Below are 6000 nucleotides of genomic sequence, written 5' to 3'. Positions count from 1 at the left end.
AGCATTTACTGTCTAGTTTAGAAACCTATAGTATCTACCTGAAGTGCAATAACATAAGCAACGGAAGTTTAAAAGAAGCTGTAACATCCATTAGTCCTAGCATAAATATTAAACAAGTTAACTGTTTTCTGAAAGAACATGACATCCTGATACCTCTTTTGTTTTATCCACTTTGTTCTGTTAAATAAATCTTACTTATTTGTTCGGCTTCTGCCTGAGTTTCCAAGTACCAAAGTTTTCCCTCACACAAAATCCGAAAAGATAACCTGTGGTAGTTATTATTGGGTGTGTACGTGGTTTGGATCTGCCACAATTGGCATACAGCGGTGGGATCCACTACAGCTTCCCTTTTCAGCTGGAATGAATCACCTGAGGTTGAAGGTTGTGTGGCTCTGCATGTCAATGCTGTGTGTGCCTCCATGTTATGTTTTAATAACATTAAAAACCTGAAGGCGAAAGAAGAGAAGAAGAAGAGTTTGGATTTGATATCCCGCTTTATCACTACCCTAAGGAGTCCCAAAGCGGCTAACTTTCTCCTTTCCCGTCCTCTCCCACAACAAACACTCTGTGAGGGGAGCGGGGCTGAGAGACTTCAGAGAAGTGTGACCCAAGGTCACCCAGCAGCTGCATGTGGAGGAGCGAACCCGGTTCCCCAGATTACGAGTCTACTGCTCTTAACCACTACACCACACAGTGGGAAATAAATAAATGATCCACAAATACCAAAACGTAGCTTGGGAAATAGGCCAGTAAAATAATTCAGATGAGAATCCTGGATTATTATTATTATTATTATTATTATTATTATTATTATTATTAATTTGTACCCGTCCATCTGGGCGGCTTCCAATCTTAAAGTAGGGAGGCTAAGGGGGTAGTCACTTGGCAGAAGCCCAGAAGGTTTTTATAGCTGATTGTGCACATTTGAAGCACATTTCCCCCTTTTTAGAAAACTGGGCACTCTAGTTCGTTAAACACTGCTTGGAATTGAAACTCTGTGAGGGGTAAACTACAGTGCTTTGAATATGCATTAAAGGTGCAATGTGTAGCAGCCAAAACCCTCACTTCCACACAACTGTGACTAGGTACGAGCAAGTCTTTTTCTCCTTTGAGCCAGATCATTTTAACTGGATTACATTTATGCTGGGTTAAACTTCCACCAGACATCTGAAGAAGAGATATCTCACTCAGAAAAGCTTTATGTGCTCTTCTTTAAGGTGCCATGGGACTCCTTGTGTTTTGTGCCGGATATGACCAAGTACAAGCAGAAGAAAAGAAATTGGGTGTAGGTTTTCCAATCAACTGAAACAATCCTTCTGAGTTTCGGTTGCAATCCCGTTACGAAAAGGCCGGACAGCCACGTGAAAGACATCGCACAATGTGCGCCACCTGCTGCCTATCTGTGGATCTGCATCGGTGGTGATGGACTTGCTTATTATGTTTTTATGCGCTGGAAGCCTCCCAGATCGGCTGGGGAAACCCAGCCAGACGGGCTGGCTATAAATAATAAAATTGTTATTATTTACAACCAGGAGGGAGGAAAGTTCTGCAAAGGAAGACACATGCACACCTTCCTGCTTGCAAAAGCTAGGTTTTGAAGCGGCTCTTATGTGTGCCGCCATTTCCATTTGGAGGTATTTGGTTATGGAACGCTGCACAAGAATTCTTAGGAACTTGCTGGCAGATGTGGACTATCAACAGCTCCCCCTTCCCTCCTGATACAATCCTCTGGTGCCAACAACCTCTGCAGTGACCTAGTTTAAGCTTTTTGTTTAGATCAGGGTTTCCCAAACATGGGTCGCTAGCTGTTTTGGACTACAATTCCCATCATCCCTGACCACTGGTTCTGCTAGCTCGGGATGATGGGAGCCATAGTCCAGAAACCATGGTTTAGATTATAAAAGGCAAGTAAGAGGCAACATGTTATAATACACTCCGAGAATGATGCTTGGCAAGGAGAAAGTGGATAGAGGAAAGTGGATATCTAGGGGAGTAATAGTACCACTGTATTCTGCTCTGGCCAGACCTCACCTGGAGTCCTGTGTCCAGTTCTGGGCACCACAGTTCAAGAAGGATACTGACAAGCTGGAACGTGTCCAGAAGAGGGCAACCAAAATGGTCAAAGGCCTGGAAACGATGCCTTATGAGGAACGGCTTAGGGAGCTGGGTATGTTTAACCTGGAGAAGAGAAGGTTAAGGGGTGATATGATAGCCATGTTCAAATATATGAAAGGATGTCATATAGAGGAGGGAGAAAGATTGTTTTCTGCTGCTCCAGAGAAGCCGACACGGAGCAATGGATTCAAACTACAAGAAAGAAGATTCCACCTAAACATTAGGAAGAACTTCCTGACAGTAAGAGCTGTTCGACAGTGGAATTTGCTGCCAAGGAGTGTGGTGGAGTCTCCTTCTTTGGAGGTCTTTAAGCGGAGGCTGGACAGGCATATGTCAAGAATGCTTTGATGGTGTTTCCTGCTTGGCAGGGGGGTTGGACTGGATGGCCCTTGTGGTCTCTTCCAACTCTATGATTCCATGATTCTATGGACTGGATGGCCCTTGTGGTCTCTTCCAACTCTATGATTCTATGAATTGAGTTTTTCCTCCCTCTTTTGTAACACTGGAACTTGTGGACATCCAATGAAGCTGAACATAGGAAGACTCAGGGCATATTTTAAAAAGTGCATCTTCACACACAGCATAGTCAAACCATGGGATTTTCTCCCTCTCCCCCAGGAGGCAGAGATGGCCACCAACTTGGATGGCTTTAAAAGAGCGTTAGATACATTCAAGTAGGTGAGGGTTTATCACTGGATCTCTTGGGTGAGGGATGAAGTTCTGAAACAAGGACTGCGCCTACTTTTTTTGAAACGAGCCGAACACCACTCCAATCCTCCATCTCCCAAACTATTGCTCTTCACTAACCCACACTTGCAGACTACCGCGCTACTGTGAAATGTGCAAAACTTAAACCGAGCCCTTCAAGATATACAAAGCAACCTGCCTCAGAAGGGAAGCAGAACTAATACGCAACACAAAAGGAAAAGGAAACATAAGCAACTTTCTTCTCCAACACTGTAAAAACTTTGGAAGCCACAACTTTAAACAAAGACAGTGTAACAGAATAGGGGTATGTGTATGTATGTGTATGACTGTAATTGTGTCTTTGTTTTGTTTTTAAGGGAGGGCATTCAATTTCGTTGTACTATTTAAAGTACAATGACAATAAAGTGTCTGTCTATCTATCTATCTATCTATCTATCTATCTATCTATCTATCTATCTATCTATCTATGGCTACTAGCCATAATGGCTGTGATCAGACTCCATGATTGGATGCAGAACTGCTTCCAGATACTAGTTGCTGGAAACCACAGGAGAGGAGAGTGCTCTTGTGCTCATGTTTCTGCTCCCTGGTTTCCCACAGGCCACTCTAAGAACAGGATGCTGAACTGAATGGGTCACTGGCCTGATTTGGCAGGGTCTGAAGGGATGCGGGTGGCTCTGTGATCTAAACCACTGAGCCTCTTGGGCTTGCTGATCAGAAGATCGGCAGTTGGAATCCCCATAGTGGAGTGAGCTCCCATTGCTCTGTCCCAGCTCCTGCCAACCTAGCAGTTCGAAAGCACTCCAGTGCAAGTAGATAAATAGGTACTGTTGTGGCAGGAAGGTAAATGGCATTTCCATGTGTGCTCTGACTTCCATCATGGTGTTCCATTGTGCCAGTAGCAGCTTAGTCAGGCTGGCCACATGACCTGGAAAGCTGTCTGTGGACAAACACTGGCTCCCTTGGCCCGAAAGTGAGATGAACGCCACAACCTCAGAGTCGCCTTTGACTGGACTTAACTGTCCAGGGGTCCTTTACCTTTTACCTTTACCTTTATCAGAGACCCTGATCAAAAAAACAAGGAAGCAGCTAGACCATGTTATGCAACCCCAGCAGGCAACATTGGAGTGTGTGTATTGCTCTTCATCACTGCCCACCATAACAGCGAAAAGGTTTTCAGAGAATTACATCACATACTGTACAAGCAACTCTTTATAAAAGAGAAAAGGAAAGGGAGAGAGAGAGGGAGAGAGAGAGAGAGACTAAGTCAACGTAACCTTCTTCCAATAAGGGATAATAATAATAATAATAAATACATTAATAAGAATATTCACCTCCTCGTTTAGCTTCTGTTCACAAAATCCTAGATGCCAATGTGATTTTCCCCCTATAGGCTCCAGCAATCTGGTGCCTTGGATTTTTCCAAGCCATGAGGCAAAGGTGGGCGCACTCCCAGCTCCAAGCAGGCCAGCCCTTTCTTATCTTTGTTGCAAAACAGAAATCCATAAAACCTAAGCACCCGTCCATGCAAGTTACAGAAATAGATCAGCTTTCGTACACTATCAAGCCCCCACCCTGGGATTTTGCAAGATCCAGCTGCAGATCAACAATATCCCCACTGGTGGGGTGGGGGGCGGGGAGGGAGGAATATGAAGGAAATGTTTTGAGAAATGTCTCTTAAAATGCTGCAAAGATAGGGCAGCACAACACTTCAGCATGACAAGTGGCATCAAACCCCCTTGGGCACACATAGATGAAACAATGGCAGTCCCCAGTGCAGTTTGAGCGAAATGCTGGTCTTCAGGGGAAATGGCTTATAGAAACCAGTCACTACTGAAACACCATTCAGCTAGCCAAGTGTGTCAATGAAGAAACAAACATGTTGATCAAGAGCAGTTGGTTTGGGGGGCCTTGGGGACTATAAATGATATCGTTTTATGTTAGAGAGGTGTCGTCTGGTCTTTGTAAACACTTGATGTACATAGGAAACTACCTTCTGCCAAGCCAGACCACTGGGTCCATCGAGCTCAGTATTGCCTGCTTTGGCCAGCAGTGACTTTCCAGGGTTTGGGGCAGGAGACTTTCTGCAGCCCTACCTGGGGACTGAGCCTGGGGTCTTCTTCATGATCAGATGCCCTAGCTCTGAGATATGGCCACGCCCCAAAGTGTACGCCCTGGGGAAAGAGGCATAGAATGCTTTGAAATAAATAAGCCATCCTGATGGCAAACCACAAAGCAGATCTTAGGAGACTTTATGTTTCGCCCCACACCTGATTAGACTTGCTCTTCCACTCCAGCTCCTTTGTACCTGCTGCTCCATCAGTGTTTCATGGACTGCCTAGAGTACGTTAATGGCCAAGTATGTCCAATAGAGCTAGTTGCACTGATAGAGCTAGCTGTACATTTGAAAAATCATTTCCAATAGTCTGCTAAGGTACAATAGCCTCTGCTTCCTTTTCCCATTGACGTAGGTAGAACCTCCACATCTGCCTTTGCCATTAGCTGTGTAGTCTCCCAATGCGTGGGCAGCTTGCAGAATTGACCAAAGGGACAGGTGTGCAAATTAAACAGCGGACATTGAAAAGATACGTGATGAGCAGGAAGAGCAAGTCACTTGTGCTTCCTGTCTCCCTACTCCAGTACTAACATCAAAAGCTGCTGGTGTTGATTTTGACATATTTGCCATCAGGAGCGAATGGGCACTGAGGCATACAGGTGGTGGTGGTGGTGGTGGTGGGGAGAAGCAGGCAATGTGTAGGTAAGCAACGTTATCTCTGTTAAAAGTCCAGATCAAACATCATCCCGTGTACGGCCATTTACAGTACCGTCTTGACGCATGGATGTGCACAGCATCCTTTACATAAGCAATTTGAGCTCTATGGACTGCTCTGAAATACGACAATGCTGTGGTCAATACTACTGCTGTACACACATCACAGGGGAACACTTGACCTGGATCTGGCCCAGATGACTTCAGGGTCACAGCTAATGTTTAATTAGGGGTTTTAGGGTGATTCAGGTTTCTTGAGGGTTCAGTCCTGATCACATGGGTTCCTCTGTTGGGAACCTCTGTTGGGATCAAGTATGCAGCCAAACTGCAGGGCTATTGGAAAGTCCTTTTACAAACTTATTCCTGTGCTGCTCTTTGAAGAGCCAGACAACTTCTCCTTCTTCCCA

The sequence above is a fragment of the Zootoca vivipara genome, chromosome 1 (genome assembly GCF_963506605.1).
Source record: "Zootoca vivipara chromosome 1, rZooViv1.1, whole genome shotgun sequence".
NCBI classification, from domain to species: domain Eukaryota; kingdom Metazoa; phylum Chordata; class Lepidosauria; order Squamata; family Lacertidae; genus Zootoca; species Zootoca vivipara.
The sequence above is the reverse complement of the archived record's forward strand: the minus strand, read 5'-3'. Positions refer to the sequence as shown.